General features: G+C 40.0%; 1 protein-coding gene across 5 annotated transcripts in view; it reads right to left on the minus strand.

Annotated features, from left to right (window-relative positions):
* The window catches only part of VPS54 (VPS54 subunit of GARP complex), a 78,250-nt gene extending 61,705 nt beyond the window's left edge, over window positions 1-16,545 (minus strand). For 2 of the 5 annotated variants that reach the window (XM_077915617.1, XM_077915615.1), the window contains exons 1-2: window positions 16,392-16,545; window positions 15,464-15,544 (exon numbers count right to left, since the gene is read on the minus strand). The gene's annotated coding sequence lies outside the window, so the exon portion shown is untranslated. Of the gene's footprint in view, window positions 1-14,386; window positions 14,524-15,463; window positions 15,545-16,391 lie in introns of those variants that run through there. The other 3 variants (XM_077915618.1, XM_077915616.1, XM_077915614.1) reach the window with 3 other exon arrangements.
* Between the last annotated feature and the right edge of the window lie 693 nt (window positions 16,546-17,238).

Consider the following 17,238-nt stretch of genomic DNA (forward strand, 5'->3'; position numbering starts at 1 on the left):
ATAGAACTACCCTACAACCCAGCAATTGCACTACTAGGTGTTTACCCAAAGGATACAATCACAGTTATTCAAAGGGGTATATGCACCCTAATGTTTATAGCAGCAATGTCCACTATAGCCAAAACATGGGAAGAGCCCAAATGTCCATCAACTGATGAACAGATAAAGAAGATGTCTCACTCACACACATACTAGGATATTACTCAGCCATCAAAAAGAATGAAATCTTGCCATGCCATCTGCAATGACGTGGATGGAACCAGAAGGTATTATGTTAAGCAAAATAAGTCAGAGAAAGACAAATACCCTATGATTTCACTCATATGTAGAATTTAAGAAACAAAACAGATGAACAAACATAGGGGAAGGGAAGGATAATGAAAATAAGACAAAGAGGGAGGCAAACCGTAAGAGACTTTTAAATATAGGGACAAACTGAGGGTTGGTGGAGAGGAAGTGGGGTAACTGGGTGATGGGCATTAAGGAGGGCACTTGATGTAATGAGCACTGGGTGTTATATGCAACGGATGAATCACTAAATTCTACCCCTGATATTAACACTACACTATATGTGAATTAACTTGAATTTAAATCAAATCCTGAAAGGAAAAAAAAAAAAAAAAAAAAAGCTGAAGTGGAATTGGTAGGGAGATTAAGAAACAAAGACTATACTTTCAAGAGACTCAATTATGAGATTACACAACAGAACAAAATAGTAAAATAATAATAGTAAAATCCCATTTGATATAAAAACTACATAGCTCTCTCTAGATACACATAATATATGAAAAGGTATACAACAAAACATTATCTGCTTAGTGGCATAACAAGCCTCTCCTGACCACTGTATCTAAGCACATCCTCTCCCTTCCTTTCCACTGGTCCTCACTAGCATGACACTTTGTGATCTTTGTAGTATTTGTTTGAATTATAACCAATTATTTACCTGTTAATCTTCTGTCTCCCTCACTATACTGAAAACCTATACTTGCTTCATTCACTTTCCTATACCACATTTAGCAAAGTCTAAGCAATTGTTAAAATGCATGAAACTTCAATGAATAGGGATGCCTGGGTGGCTCAGTTAGTCAAGCATCTGCGTTCAACTCAGGTCATAAACCAGGGGTCCCTGGATGGAGTCCAGCACTGGGCTCCCTGCTCAGCAGGGAGTCCGCTTCTTCCTCTCCCTTTGCCCCTCCCTCTGCTCCTGCTTTCTCTCTCTCTCTCAATTAATTAAATTAATTAAAAATTTTTAAAAAGTTCAAGGGACGCCTGGGTGGCTCAGTGGTTAAGTGTCTGCCTTCAGCTCAGGGCGTGACCCTGGAGTCCCAGAATCAAATCCCACATCAGGAGACCCGCATAGAGCCTACTTCTCCCTCTGCCTGTGTCTCTGCTTCTTTCCTCCTCTGTGTCTCTCATGAATAAATAAATAAAATCTTTTTTAAATTTTTTAATTAAATTAAATTTTTAAAAAGTTCAATGAATGGATGAACAAAGGAATGAATATCAGGGATAAAGAGGTAATAAGCACAAATAAGCCACTAACAATGTCCTATCTAAAAACATACGAAGTCAACATTATCTTGTTTGTAGGACATTACCTGACTTTCTAAAATTTTATTCTAGAGTCTCTACATTCTTGTAACACAGTATATAAAGTATACTTAAGAAAATTGGCCATAAAGTGAATTAGATATCGAACACTTATTAGTTGTGTGACCTTGACAACTTTCTTACCTTCCCAAGTCTCAGTTTCCTTATTTGTAAATGGGACAGCAATGGTATCTTTCTCATAGGAATGTTGTAAAACTTAAATATAACTTACATAACCTATGTAAACTCATCGCACAATACTTGGCACATAGTAGACATTCAATAAAAAAAACTGCAACTACTACTATTTACTATTATCAACATCTTAAGTGTTAACATTTGGACTGGGCCATAGAAAGTTTTAAAATCAATTTAAACCTTAGGTTCCTGAGCCTCCTCTATTAGTGTCCTTTGCTTGAGTGCTCCTAGTTTGTAGAGAGAGGAGGCAACGAAGTTATATAGGCACATATAATTTTTTTTAAGATTTTATTTATTCATGAGAGAGAGAGAGAGAGAGAGAGAGAGAGGCAGAGACACAGGCAGAGGGAGAAGCAGGTTCCATGCAGGGAGCCCGATGTGGGATTCAATCCTGGGACTCCAGGATCACGCCCTGGGCTGAAGGCAGGCACTAAACCGCTGAGCCACCCAGGGATCCCCAGGCACATATAATTTACTATCAACAAAGTAGCCCAAGAATAGAACAGTCGTCCTCAAAGCCATACTCATAAAAGGAGAGAAAAAAGAATACTGGAAAATGATGTTGAAACTAGAAAATAGGTGGCCTAGAAGAGAAGCAAGTTTGATGACAAATACTATGTGAGAGAGAAAGGATGAGGGAGGGAAGGCAGAGGCAGATGATTTAGAAAACATCTGAATAAAGGTCAAAGTTGAATCCATGGGAGCAGATAAAAATTGTAATCTCTGAGTTGGAGGGGACTTTTTTAAAAAAGATTTTATTTATTTATTTGAGAGAGACAGAGAGACAGAAATAGCAACAGAGAGCATAGGCAGGGAGGGAGCAGAGGGAGAAGCAGATTCCCCACTGAGCAGGGAGCCCAACACAGGGTTCGATCCTAGGACCCTGGGATCATGATGTGAGCAGAAGGCAGATGCTTAACCAACTGAGCCATCCAGGTGCCCCAGGGAGGGACTTTAAAAGAACATCTGGCTCAACTTTCTACCTAATTAATGAGTCCTTTCTACAAGGGTCCTTTTTTGGTCTCCATTTGAAAACCTTTAATAGTGGAGAACGGACTTCTTCGAAAGCAGATTATTACTGTACAACTATAATTGCTTTAGGAAAAAAAATTCTCTCCTGTAGCGTACAGAATCCTGCCTCCCTGAATTTTCAATCGCTTTTCCCAGTTCAATTACATTGCAGGAATAAAAGAGAATACTTCTAGTCACAGGAAAGTAATACACAACGAGAAAGTGCAAAAAGTGGGGGGGGGGGGGGTAGGTAGCGGCTAATAAGAGCTCAGAGAAAGGGGTAAGGCAAATACATTTACAGGGAATGGAAGAAAGAAGTCAGAAATACCCATCCTTACAGAAGCAAGGGAGAAGTGTCCAGGAGGAAAGTGTGAACAGGGGATCCCTTGGTGGTGCAGCGGTTTGGCACCTGCCTTTGGCCCAGGGCGCGATCCTGGAGACCCGGGATCGAATCCCACGTCAGGCTCCCAGTGCATGGAGCCTGCTTCTCCCACTGCCTGTGTCTCTGCCTCTCTCTTTCTCTCTGTGTGACTATCATAAATAAATTTAAAAAAAAAAAAGAAATATTAAAAAAATAAAAAAAAAATTAAAAAAATTTAAAAAAAAAAGTGTGAACAGTAGTGTCAACAAGATCCAGAGAGAGAAGTCAAGGAGGTTACTGATTTAGAACAGTATTAGGACAGTGGTTAGGACAGAAGCTGTACCTCAAAAGGTTAATTAAGTGATGAAGTAATAAAGGCAACAAGATCAACATCTCTTTGGTGGTGAAAGAAGTGACTAAGATTTGAGCAAGAATTTTTTTAGCCAAAGGAGACCTGAGTATATCTGTAGGCAAACAGCAAGAAACCAACTGAAGGGATAAGAAAAGGTACTGGAGAGAGAAAATGGAGAGAGAAAGAAGAGTTAGATATACATGGGGATTAGGGGTATGGCAGTGAAGGCAGAGAGAGAATAATGACACCTAGGGACTGTGAGGCACCTCACACTATGCCCTACCTCGAGAAAGACAGGACTCTGTCAGGCAACAGTGAGAAAATTAGCAAGGCGGTAACAGAAAAAGTGCACTCCATCCCACTTCTCTAATTCCCTTATAGCGGGCGGGGAGTGGAATCAGTTGAGACTTGGGTACACTCCCACCCAAGTTCTAAAGTCCTAAGGTTAAGAGTAAAAACATGTTATCAGTGAAAGAAGGAAAGATGGCAAGGGAGAGGGAAGCAACAGAAAGGAGAATTACATTATTACTAATATTTGACTAAACACAATACATTTCATAATTGCTTGTTTTCATTCTGATTATTTTGTTTGTCTAACAATCTAAAAAAACATGTCTGAATGAATCAGTGATCCGCATTATGTGGATGAAGAAACAGGTTCAAAAGAAATTTGGTTTCAGATTATTTAGCTAATTAATTGTGAAGATGGGATTTGCACTCAGATCTTCTGATTCTAAATTCCATGCCTGTCTCTACACCATATTTCCTCTCCAAAAAACCAAAATCTAAATTATTTCACTATATTGCCTCTCATCCATTTCAGACATCCAGTATTTTCCTCTCTTCTTTTTCTCATCAGATCCAATAACAATTATTTACACTAACAAATATTTATGTCCATCTTATATGAAAAAGAAATGGTAGCAATAATAATCATCTAACTATGATAAGATTTTTTTAAGACTTGACTTCAACTTTTTTTAATTTATTTAAGTAATCTCTACACCCAATGTGGGGCTCAAACTCACAACCCTGAGATCAAATAAGAATTGATTTTTTTTAGGACAGTTTTAGGTTCAAAGAATTTTATAAGACCTGGGTGGCTAGAAAACTGCTCCTTAAGGAGAAAGATAAATTTTCATCAGTATAATCTACTATTATTTTTCTTAGCAAAGGGATAACTCTTGAGCTGCAACTTGGCTACTGTGAGCCATCATTTTAATACTTTCAACAGGAAATATGTTCTGAATTTTAAGTAATTAATGAACTTTTTAAAAAGATTTTATTTATTTATATGAAAGAGAGCATGCACAAAGCAGGGGGAGAGGCAGAGAGAGAGAGAGGGAGAAGCAGACTCCCTGCTGAGCATGCTCCCCACCCTGCACAGGGCCTGTGGCAGGTAGTGGGTTAAGTATGAACACCAATATGGGTGAGGCTTGATCCCAAGACCCAGAGATCATGACCCCAGCTTAAGTCAGAAACTTAGCCAACTGGGCCACCCAGATACCCCCAAGTAATTAAATAACTCATTAGTGAGCTTTTATAACATATGTATTTATAATTTGAGAAGATATAAAGTGGGAAATTTTTACACTTTTCTACACATATTGCCATTTTACATAATAGCAATATGGTGTAGAGACAGAGCTCTAGCTCTGTCACATTTTGTGATACAATTCTGGGTTTGAGTTTAGTAAAAAAGAAAAAAAGTCAATACTCAATTCTTTTTTTTTTTTTTTAAAGCAAACGAACAAATAATGGCAAACTGATATACTAATACATGCAAGGGAAAAAGCCATACTGTAATATCCTACCAAAGATCAATTTGACAGAAATCAGTCGAGACTATTTTTTAAATCAGTAATTTAAGATACCTCAAATACCTCACATTCTAAGAAGCACTTTTCAAAATACTTTTGGAATTTTAAGAGCCAACTTCTGGTAAATGTTATAGATAGGCTTCCTTGATACAACCTACACACAAATAGCAATATACTTCTACACCATTCAAGATTCATCACCTGACAAAATCTAGTTTAATTATAATTTTTAAGTACTTAAAAACTTTTAAATTATTTATCACAAAGATCTCAATAATAAAGCTAAAATTTAAACATAAACATCTGGGCTTTCAAGAAATACCCACAAATTAAGGCTGCCACATAAATAAGTACTTGTCTACTTATTTTGGGTATTAAAGGAGCACAGAAGAAGCTAAAGTGAACCCAGAAAATAAAAACAAAGTCAAAACCAGAACATAAGAACACAGTTGTACTATTTGCCTTTTCTTTACATTCTCATTTGATATTATAAGGCCCAGGGTCCTGTAGGAAATTGAATACATGTGCTTCCTGACATTGCTCATTTACTTTCAATTTAGTGACAAGAAGGAACAATGAGAAAGAATCATGACTAGAAAGACAGAAAGAATACTATTTATAATACTACATTTAAATATTTTTAAATGGCAATAATTGAATGATAAAACCAAACTGTGATAAAAAAAATTTTTTTTCAATGGAAACCAAATATAACTTAGATGCTTTATCTTACTCCTTTTGGGACCATTGATACGACTATATTATTAGTGAAATTTTTGTCAAAAATCAATCAGATTAGAATGTTAGTATTCTGTTCTTGGTGTCATATTCAAAGATTAGCAAATAAACCCTATATCATTCAAAGTTACTGGTAATATATATGTCTTAAATACGTAAACCATTAGACATATCAAAAATGCCTACACAAGAAGAGTAAATTTAAAATAAAATCTGTATAACTTACCCTACCTTAAAAATATGTGCTAGAAGAAATTATATTTTAATCTATTCCTAAGAACAAAAATGACAGTTGGATTTATTCCGTCAATTACTTCAAGAGTCTCCCTTGCATGTTCAATTCTGTCCTCCCTCATCCAATTTCAATCTATCTTTGCTTCGTTCCTGGCTGCAGAACACCAGAGAAAATTTATATGGAACATCAGATTATAAATGTTTAAATTCTAACCTCAGATAAGGCCCTACTCAGCAGTCTTTTCACTGATTTATCCTCAAACACTGCTCTTTCCCCATCCCCACAGTATTTATAACCTCCATCACTCTGCTCATGTCCCCTAGTTTACCCTCATCAATCCCACACTCAAAAAGTAACTGTGTTTTTACCTCACAACAAAAGAAAAAGGGTCCTCAGCTAGAACTTCTTCCCTCCATATCCAATTGTACCTAATCCTCACAACTCTTAACTTCTGGGGTACAATACAGGTGGCTACGCTTGTCCAGAGTTAAGCCCCTAACCAGCAGTTCCTAATCTCATTTCTTCCCACTTCATCTGAGACCCTATTCTATTAATTATTCCCTGACTCTCCTATCTTCAATCTCATCAGCCCACCAAAAAAAAAGTACAAGTGCTAAATAAAGTCCTTTCTCTCTATTTCCTCAGGCTACTACTTCTTGCCTCCCCTTCACTGGCAAATCTCTATTCGTTCTTTGATCTATCTCCTTAGCAACCTACCTTCCAACTTCACCACTCACTTGGCTCTGGAAAAGGTGAGGAATGACCTGATTTCCAAATTTAATTGCCTATTCTCAGTCTTTATCTAATCTGACCTCACTGCCCTCAAAAGCCAATAAAAGTAGACAGCATAAAATAGAAAAATCATCTTGTAATCCTCCAGTGCAATGACTGATTCAAGCAAGGAATGGATGGTAAAAGCACTGGTCTAAAAGGCTATTAGGAAAAGGATATTTACATGGCCACAAATTATCACCCTATCAATTATTTATTAATTAAATAGTAGAGAGATCTATCAGTTCCCACCCTTACCAAGTGATCAAAGCTGGAATCACCAAGAAGGTGACAGCCTGCCATTATGTGCCTCCTGATGTGATAAAGTGGTAGGAATACACTTTATCTACATGATATTTTTGCCAGAAATATCTAACCAGAATCTAACCATGAAGAAACAGACTAATTCAGAATATGGAATATACTCGAGCACAAATGCCTTCACTTTTCAAAGGATAAACCAAAGAAGAGAAGGAGGCACTGGGCCTCAGTCCAGATGGGGTAAAGAGGCATACCAGTCGGATGCAATGCATGAACCCTGACTGAATATTGCATTAGCAGAGAGAAAAAAAAGCCATAAAAATTTTGGGGGGACAAATGGAGAAATTTAGGTATGGACTGTATGTTTAATAATGTTATTGAGTAACTGTTGATATTTTTAGGTGTCATAATAATACTGTGATTGTGTAAAAGAAAGTCCCTATAATTGGGAAATGTATGCTTAAGTATTTAGGCGTAAAGCATCAGAAATCTACAGCCTGCTTTTAGATTTGGCAAAGGGAAATGTGTATGGGAGGGGGAGGTTTATATATGTAAACTCACTCCACTATTAGGTGCTCACTCCACTATTCTTTTGATTTTTCTGTAGGTTAAAATTTTTTCAATAAAAATAATGAATCAATGAAGGCTTACCAAGAACTGACAATAATTAGAAATGAGCCAAACAAATGGGGAGGAAGTGTGTGACAAGAATACTCCAGGAATAGAGAATATATGTGCAAAGTCTTGGAGGGGAAAAAAGAGCCTTCTGCCAGAAACCAGAAGTAATTCAGTATGTCTGAGAAAATTAGGGGTGCCTGAGTGGCTCAGTCAATTAAGCATCTGACTCTTGACTTTCACACAGGTCATAATCTCAGGGTTGTGAGATTGAGCCCCACGTCAGGCTCCTGGCTCAGCGTGGAAGCTGCTTGAGACTCTCTCTCTCTCTCTCTCTCTCTCTGCTCTCCCCCTCCTCATGCACATATACTTGCTCTGTCTTAAATAAAATCTTTTTTTTTTTAATGAGGAAATTATATATTTGGGGGAAGAAGGGAGTTGGGGAGAGTCACAGGCTAGAGAGGTAAATTGGGAAAAGAACTTAAATGAATTTATAAATCTATTAAAAGAATAGGGAATGCGGGGTAGCCCTGGTGGCTCAGTGGTTTAGCGCCACCTTGAGCCCAGGGCGCAATCCTGGAGACCCAGGATCAAGTCCCACGTCGGGTTCCCTGTATGGAGCCTGCTTCTCCCTCTGCCTGTGTCTCTGCCTCTCTCTCTCTCCCCCTGTGTCTGTCATGAATAAATAAATAAAATCTTAAAAAAAAAAGAAAAAAGAATAGGGAATGCGAATTTCATCCTAAAGATAAAGTCACAGAAATAATTTATGATGAGAAGAGATATAATCAGATTTGCCCTTTAGAAAAATCACTGATTATAGCAAAGAGAATGGAATGGAGAAGACCAAGACTAGAAGAGTCCAGACAGGAAACTTGCAGTAATCTCAGTGGGAGAAGATAGTAGCTTGAACTCAGATAACGGTAGTAGAGATAGAGAAAACCAAAGAGATTCCAGATCTTTCTCCAGTTCTAACCTCTTTTCAGTGTCCTAGAACCATATTTATAACTGCCTACTGGGCATCTTCACCTACAAGTCTCAAAGATGAAAACTGAATATATCCAAAACTTAAATTCATTATTTACTATCTTCATCTGACTCCACTTGCCAAAAGTTTACTCCTTCTCTAGCTCAGTTAATGGCAACATAATCTGTTAGTTTCCTAAATTAGAGACCCTAGAGCCAACTTGACTCCCTGATCTCTACATTCTTTAATTTCTATACCAATGTGGACTGTCCTATGGATTCTATCTCCAAAATTAATCACATACCCATCCCTTGCTCTCCATTCCAATTGTCAGTAATCTAGTTCAGGATTTTATTTACAGATTAAACTGCTATGAGAATCTTCTACCAAAAGTCATTCATTGGTCCTAACCTCACTCAACTTTAGAATCATCTTTCTAAAATTCAGATCTGATTAGGCCCCTCTCCTTAAGTATTCTTTGATACACATCTATCAAGTCCAAAAACTTTTTTACAACCTGGTTCTAATCTACCCCTCAGTCTAGCCAAACTGAAACATCATCAACAAGACATTACCTTTCTTGACATATTTATATGATTTCAAAGTTTTACTTTATTCACTCCATATCATAAAATGTGATGCATACCACAATATTCATACCCAAACACCAACTTCCTGTGAGTCAAAAAGCCAACTATTTGATTATAAAATTCTCCAAATCAGTAACACTTTTTGCCATGAAAATTCCCTTCTTAAATCCAATTTGTTTACAATAAAAACAAAAAAACAAATATCGCCACATAATGTTTTCTTAATACTGTCTCCAACTATTCTAACCTAATACTACCCTCGAAAAATCTCATTCAATAGCTCCAGTTCTGTTTCTTCAAGTCTTAATTTTGCATGACTGTAAAGCTGACCAGTTAAAAAAATTGTAAGAGATTACATTTTTCCCCATTCATTTCATGTTTTTTAGTTAATTCAACTCTAAACACTAGAGCACATCTATGGACTACTGGACATGTAGAAAAATCAAAGCATCTCGTTTTGTGCAAAAAGATGTTGAAAAATAACAGAAAAAGAAACAAATCTAGAAAGAGATTAAGATCTTACAGTGAATAGACTTTAAAACTCTATTCAGTTAAAGCCTCATATCTGAAGAGCAATTACTAGGGGCAGAGTACCCCCTAATTATAAAACAAGTCAGAAAGAATTATTCCCAACAAGGGAATTAATCCAGATAACTAGAGCTTACTCTTGAAAAGGCTAAAACTTTTTGTACAAATATGTCACTACTGAAAATTTTAATTCTGAAATGAATTATATATTTTTCATAACTTTTCAAATAGCATAGTTTAAAAACGGGTAACCCTTTCTCGTTAACTTATATTTGCCCATATTATACCGTATTTACAGTGATACTTTCAGGTGCTACTGAAAGAAGTCAATTTGCTCTTATAGGGAAGAATTTGAAATTTTGGTGATAATACTGGTTCTTTTACTAGTTTGTTACCAATATATTTTTAGAATTTCTCTCTTCTTTCTAGAGATACTATCTGCAGTCACTGTTCTCTGCCTTGCTGTCTATATTCCTAACTTTGGTACCCTCTATATCCTATTCTAATTTGATTCTTCTGAAACAAGTAACTTTTTAAAATTTAGGTATAATTGACAAATAACATATTATATTAGTTCCAGGTGTAGGAACTAATTCTTACACGGTGTTTTATAGTTGACGTAGCACCTAAACACACCTTACCTTACTTAATTTTCACAATCACATTATAATACAGGAATTATCACTATTCCTATTTCATAGATGAGAGTCTAATCAAGGCTCAGAAAGACTGAGAATAATAAATTTATCTAAGTAATAAGGCAGGTAAGTAGCAAAAGTGACCCCCAACTGTCAGTCTTTTTTTCTTTCATCACTAAACTAAGCTTGTTAAAAACAAATTAAATGAAAAATAAAACCAAACTAAATGAGTCAAAATTGGGGCCTACAAGAATGAGAAAAAAAAGTTGCAATTCATATATGAGCTCCGAATCTTGTTGGACATTCACAATGTACATTAGTAATTCATAAAAAATTAGTTTACTACTTCTCTCTTTTGGCATTTGAAGCTACCAGAAAAACAAAACCAAAAACCTTCTATATAAAAAAAAAATACTACTATATCTACTGCAATTTCAAAAACCTTTGCACCAGTAACTCACAATTCAAAACACAAAAGTAGTTCAAATCTGCAGTAAAAGAAGGCTTTTGCATTTTCAGGGAAAAAAATTTTTTCTTCAGAATTTGAGATACCTAAACAGACTAAAGAATATCTGCATTGTGCATAATTAGATTGCTTTCTACTTCTCCCTTTACCGCCTTCCACTTTATTCCACTTCAAAGAGTGAGTCGTTGGAGGACTTAAAGGGTTAATCTAATGTACTAAACAGTACTCAGTGAGACCTATTTTCCCACCTGGTGGGAGATGAGAACACTAGTTCAGGCACTTACTGGAATAATGCAAACCACAGGTTTAAAGCAATACTACCACCATTTGGGTGGATACTTCTTTGTTGAATGGGGAGGGTGGGATGACATAGGATATATCTGGTGCATTGTGAAGTTTGGCAACATTCCTGCCTAGATGACAATGGCACCCCACCTTCAGTTGTGACATTGAAAAAAGAAAAACGTTTCTAGACACCGCCAAATGTCTCTTGGAGGGCAAATTCGCCCTGTATGAGAACCATTAGTTTGGATGTTAGGGCCGTGGGTCTTTGGAAAAGGAGGCCTACAACCAACCTTGTTAATCTTAGTTTTTTTTTTTTTTAATTAATTTTGTTTTTAAAATTTGAATTTTTAAAAACAGAACAATAACAGTACAAGGAGACACCTAAATAATATACAGTATATGCCATCCTTCTTTAAGTTAAAGCATTTTTAGAGAATTTTGTTAAGATGGATTTCATCTATGTGGATACATTAGTCTCCCCACAATCCTCCACCCCAAATGGGGAAATGTCCAGTTCTTCTCCAACGCTGCTAGTAAAATGTCAAACATATGCACACATAAGAGAACCTAACAATTCTAACTAGCAAATCCCCATGTCTTGCCTTACTTGGCCACACTGTGGGTCTTAAGCCACAATCCTAGAGATTCAGGCTTCCACTCCAGATTTCTTCATATGGTTCCTGCCATCTATTCGTGAAGCAAGCAGGAAGTAAGCTGATGACCTTTAAGGTTTTTTTCTAATCCTGATATCCTAATATTCAATGGCAAAAATAGTCCAACTTCTACTTGACTCCCAGCTAATCAGACTACCTCTTGAGATCACTGAAATCATTCATGCTAACTTTTTTCTTTCTCCATACTTTATGCTGAATATAACCAAATAATCAGTTGTTTAGAACATGGATTATTAACACCAGTGATCAGCTGCTTATTCTGACTCAAAATATTTTAAACATGTAAGTTGATTTTAAAAGAAACGCCTCAAAAAGCTATGAGCTGATATCATCATGAATAAATCACAATAAGCAAATATTAAGATGGAAAATACATTAGTGGTTGCTAGGACAGAGGTCAGGTGGGGAGATGAAGGGAGTTCTGTTAATGAATAGGTTTCTTTTTCGGGTAAAATTAGGTTAGGATGATGGTTTCACAACTCTGTGAATATCCTAGAAATCATTTAATTTTACATTTTAAGTGAGTGTGCTTCAAAGTTGTTTGTAAAAAGCTAAAGCAGGAAAAAATTGCACTCAACTTCCATTGATAGGAAAAGGAATGTGATTAAGAACAAATTCTGCAAACTTTGCCGTTTCATGAGTTATGTAAGATCTGATTATAATTCTGACATAAAAACTGGATAAATTTTAACTTTTCCGGAAAGCATACAAAAATTTAATCATCTTTTCCCAGTAAACTTTGGATAATCGAAAAACAACAAAGAACACTGCAGAAAGCCAAATGCTAGAGGAACAACACCTCTACAACAGCAAAATACAGGAGTATAGTCAACAAAATATGCAAAGTCTTTATAGTTCTATGATGCATTCTTTACAAAGAAAACCCTTACAACATTTTTCACTCCCTTTGAAAAAAACAATCCTCAGACTGTATAATGTCTGTCCTGGGAAAGAACTCTGAAGTTATCAGCAAAATTTAAAAACAGCCGAGATCACAGTAAAACTGCAAACATCTAACCCCCCAGATCACAACTATCAATCACCCAAAACCTGCATCTATTGGTCATTTTTACCAAAACCTATCATCAGCAATGATGACCACTAGGAACCACCAAGTAAGTAAAAAAAAGAAAAAAAAGGAACCACCAAGTAATACCCATTTCTAGGAAATAAGGCTCTGAGATACAGTCAAATCCCATCATTCGTCTGTTCCACCACAACTGCTTAGAAATCAAGGCTCCCTAAGTACTTTTTCCAATCAGAACTCTCCACCAGATTTATAAAAGTCCACCTGAACGTCTATCAAAGTCTGCAGTTCAAGTTGCCACCAAAACGCGTTTCTCAGCACGCTGTATCAGGATATCATCTGCCTTGTAAGCATTTACTATCAAGACTGCCCTGGGGTTTGAGAAATCAAACACAGAGGCAATTAAAAACAACACGAAACAAAAAAAAAAAAAGGGGGGGGGGAACCACACAATTTAATTCTTCGAAAGTAAGGAGAGCCTCACTCAATAAAGGCCTAAATAAACAAATAAATAAAGCTGGTTAAAAGTGAATTGAAACAAAACTTGCAACCCCGGGGCCCGTCAAAATTCTAAAAATAACCACCCTGCGCGCTACACACGGGCCGAGCAAGTGGTTTATTATAATAATGGGCCCCCGAAAGTTCTCCCGTCCACGACGGGAGCAGGCAGGGGAGGAGGCCTGCTTTTTGTACCGATGCCCAGATGGAAAGAAGCAGAACTGAAGAAAATCAATTACTGAACAAATGATGGCGAACTGATGGCCAAACTGCAGAAACACCGAGTTATGGGGGGGGGGGGGGGGAGGGGGAGGTTCGCCTTGCTTTTCTTCCTTAGAAAAACGATTTAAAAAAAAAAAATTTTTTTTTTACATGTAAATTATTCCAGCAGCCTCCAAAGGGGGGGTTAAGCAAGGGCCGGGCTGGAACAAGAAAGGGAAAGTTTGGGGGCGGCGGAAGTTCCAGCCCGGATCCCAGAGAGGGGCGCGGGGGGGGGGGGGGTCGCGGCGAGGTCGGCCGCCGACCGCCCGACCTGAGGGGGGGAGCACGGCCGCCCGGCCCGAGCCCAGAGCGGCGGCGAGGAGGAGGAGGAGGAGGAGGAGGAGGAAGGGGGGGAGCGAGGGCGGAATGGAAGCTCCGGCGCCCGTCAGTTGCGACCGAAACTCTTTCGGCCGCGGCCGGGGGGACGAGGGGGTGGGGTCTCGGGCCGTCCCCCCGCGGGAGCCGGGGCGGGGGGCGCCGCGCGGGGGGCCGCCACCTACCTGCGGGGCCCGGGCAGCCGCCCCAGAGCGCGGCCTAGCGCATCGCCGCCGCCTCCAGCCCTCCGCTCGCGCCGAGGCTGCTCCGCGGCCGCCGCCGCCCGGAGCCCCGCCGGGCCCGAGCCCGAGCCCGGCCTCCCGCCCCCGCCCCGCGCCGCGCCGCGCCGGCGGGCCCGTCAGCCGGGGGAGCACAGGGCCGCGCCCCCGAGCGCTGCTCCGTCGCGGGTGAGAGGCGGCCGCGGCGGCTCCCTCACGTCTCTCCCGGGTGTCCTGTCAGCCAGCAGTTTCCCCCGGGTCCGCAGCGCCGCCTCCGCCGCTGCCGCCACCGCCTCTCCCACATCCCCGGCCTCCGGAGGAGCCGCCGCCGCGCCGCGACCACCGCCCCCGGCGCGCCCGCCGCCTGCTCCGCCGCTCGCCCTCGGCCCGCGGCCCCCTCGGCCCGGCCGGGTCCCGGACAGCGCGCCGGAGGCCGCCGGAGGCCGCCGCAGCCCCCGGCCCACAATCCACCGCGCAGGCGCCTCCGCCGGGGCGGGAGGGCCGCGGCCCGGGCCGGGGCGGGGGGGGCGCGGGGGGGCGCGGGGGCGGGCGCGGGGCTCCCGGGAGCGGGAAGCGCCGGCGCCGGCCCGCGGAGCCCTCCACGCACACACGGACGCCCGCGCCCGGCCCCGCGCTGCCCCGCGGCCCTTCCCCCGCCCGCCTTCCCGCGGGAGCAGCCCCGGGGCCGGCCGCCCCCCAGCCCAGCCGACTCCCGCCGCCCCGAACGCCTCCCGGGACCTCGTCCAGCAGACACTTTCCCAACCTCCCACCTCGCCTTTCAAGGCCGACGCTGTTTATAGAGTTTCCCAAATAAAGGTCCTTTGGAAGGTCAAAGGTCACCCTCTCCCCCCAACACCCCCCCCCCCCACCACCCGGACTCGGAAAACCCTGCACTGTGCCCTCGCAGGGACGCCCTCCCCCGCCCGCCGGGTCCTGCTTTAAGTTTCGCCCTGGTCGCAGGCCTCCCCGCGCAGCCACCCATCGTCACCCTACGCGGGCACCCAGACCGGTTACTTCTGCTCTGGGACTGAGATCCCCAGATACCTTCTGGCTGTGATTGTGAACAGTGATACCACTCAGCCTGGCGTCCGAGGGCTTGCAATTCTAACCCAGCAAAAGAGCAACCTGCACGAGAGGACATGTGTCTCAGAATATATATATATGTGTGTGTGTGTGTGTGTGTGTGTATATATATATATATTTTTTTTTTTTTTTTTTTAGAAGAGAAAAAGGGGGCCTCAACCATGGGCGGCTTCTGTCTTCGCTTCAGGAGGACTTCTGAACATTTTGCAACTACTCCTTGCCTTAAAATATCTGCCAAAGTTGCAGGCCTTTGTTTTTGTTGGTGGTGGTGGTGGGTTTTTTTTTTTTTTTTTTTTTTCAGTTGCAGGTGTTTATAAGCTAACCTGTTTTATCAAAAGTGAAAATGTAGCGCTTAACAACTGGGGATTTAAAAAAAAAAAAAAAAGGTTGGTGCAAATTTCACTTCCAAGAAGTCACTTTGAAAACTGCAAACACAACTTTGTGAAGTATTTTACCCACTAAGGAGCTAAAGCTGGGGGAAGGGAGGACATAGGCGAAGAATGTGACAGAAATAGCTGAGAGGAAATTCTTATGTTTTCCTGAATTCAACTCATTCTCTACAATTTTGTAATGAGAGGAAAATATCAACCCCCTCCCATATGAAATAAATTTAACTATAATAAAGAAATCCCTCTGAATCCCTGATCTCATATAAAACCAGATGAGTTTTTATTATGAAAATATTAAGGAAAGCCTCTCCAAATTTCAACCGAGGCCAGAGAAGAAAATGATTTCAATTTAAGTCTAGAATCAATTTTTAGATTATACTAAGAAATGGATTTAGCAATTTCCCATATTTTGAATCTGTATCAGGAAGTCAACAGTAGTCTGAAAGTTGCCAAAGTCTGCAGTTTGGCCTTTAAAAAGCTTATTTGTGTTTATACCTCACCTTGTTTCAAAAAAAGATTCCAGGTTGTTCTAGTTGGCACTTGAATTAAATAATTATCGTGAGGTATCTCCCAGACAAGACAGACTGGTTTGCTTTCCTCATTATCCATCCGTAGATAGCATGCCATAGGAAGAAAATACACAGTGAGTATTTTGCTTAATTCTTTCAGGGATATAACAAGGTATTTACTTTTAGTTTGCCACAGAACAATTCATAATCGTAAATGTAAACAAAGAAGTAAATGCTGATGTTAAAGTTTGTCAAAAAAAAAAAAAACCTGTTAATTGGACAAGTAATTTAATTTAAAGTTAGATGAAGGGGATCCCTGGGTGGCTCAGTAGTTTAGCACCTGCCTTGGGCCCAGGGTGTGATCCTGGAGTCCTGGGATCCAGTCCCGGGATTGAGTCCCACATCGGAGTCTGTTTCCTTCTCTCTCTCTCTCTCTCTCTCTCTCTGTCTCTCATGAATAAATAAAATCTTTTAAAAAATAAAATAAAGTTAGATGAATTTCCATTTAATTAATATGTTCATTTGTCATCTCTTGAATTGCTTCATTAGAAATGATTTATTTCATTGAGTCAATCATTAGAAAAGCCAAACCACAAATAAATGTGTAGAGATGCATTATTAGTATTCATTTCCAGAAAACACAGATGACAGAAAATTAAGATAAACTGATAGAAATCATGATTGCCCTCAATAAAAGCAAATATGAAGGTTTTTAGCTATCCTATTACTAACACTATATTTGGCATAGTATTTATAAAACCTATTAAGAATTATGAATGGTTATGGTCATTAGGGTGACATATTCTCATTAAAGGAAGAATGGGCAAATTTTCTAATG

Source organism: Canis aureus, chromosome 11, assembly GCF_053574225.1.
Source record: "Canis aureus isolate CA01 chromosome 11, VMU_Caureus_v.1.0, whole genome shotgun sequence".
NCBI lineage: Eukaryota > Metazoa > Chordata > Mammalia > Carnivora > Canidae > Canis > Canis aureus.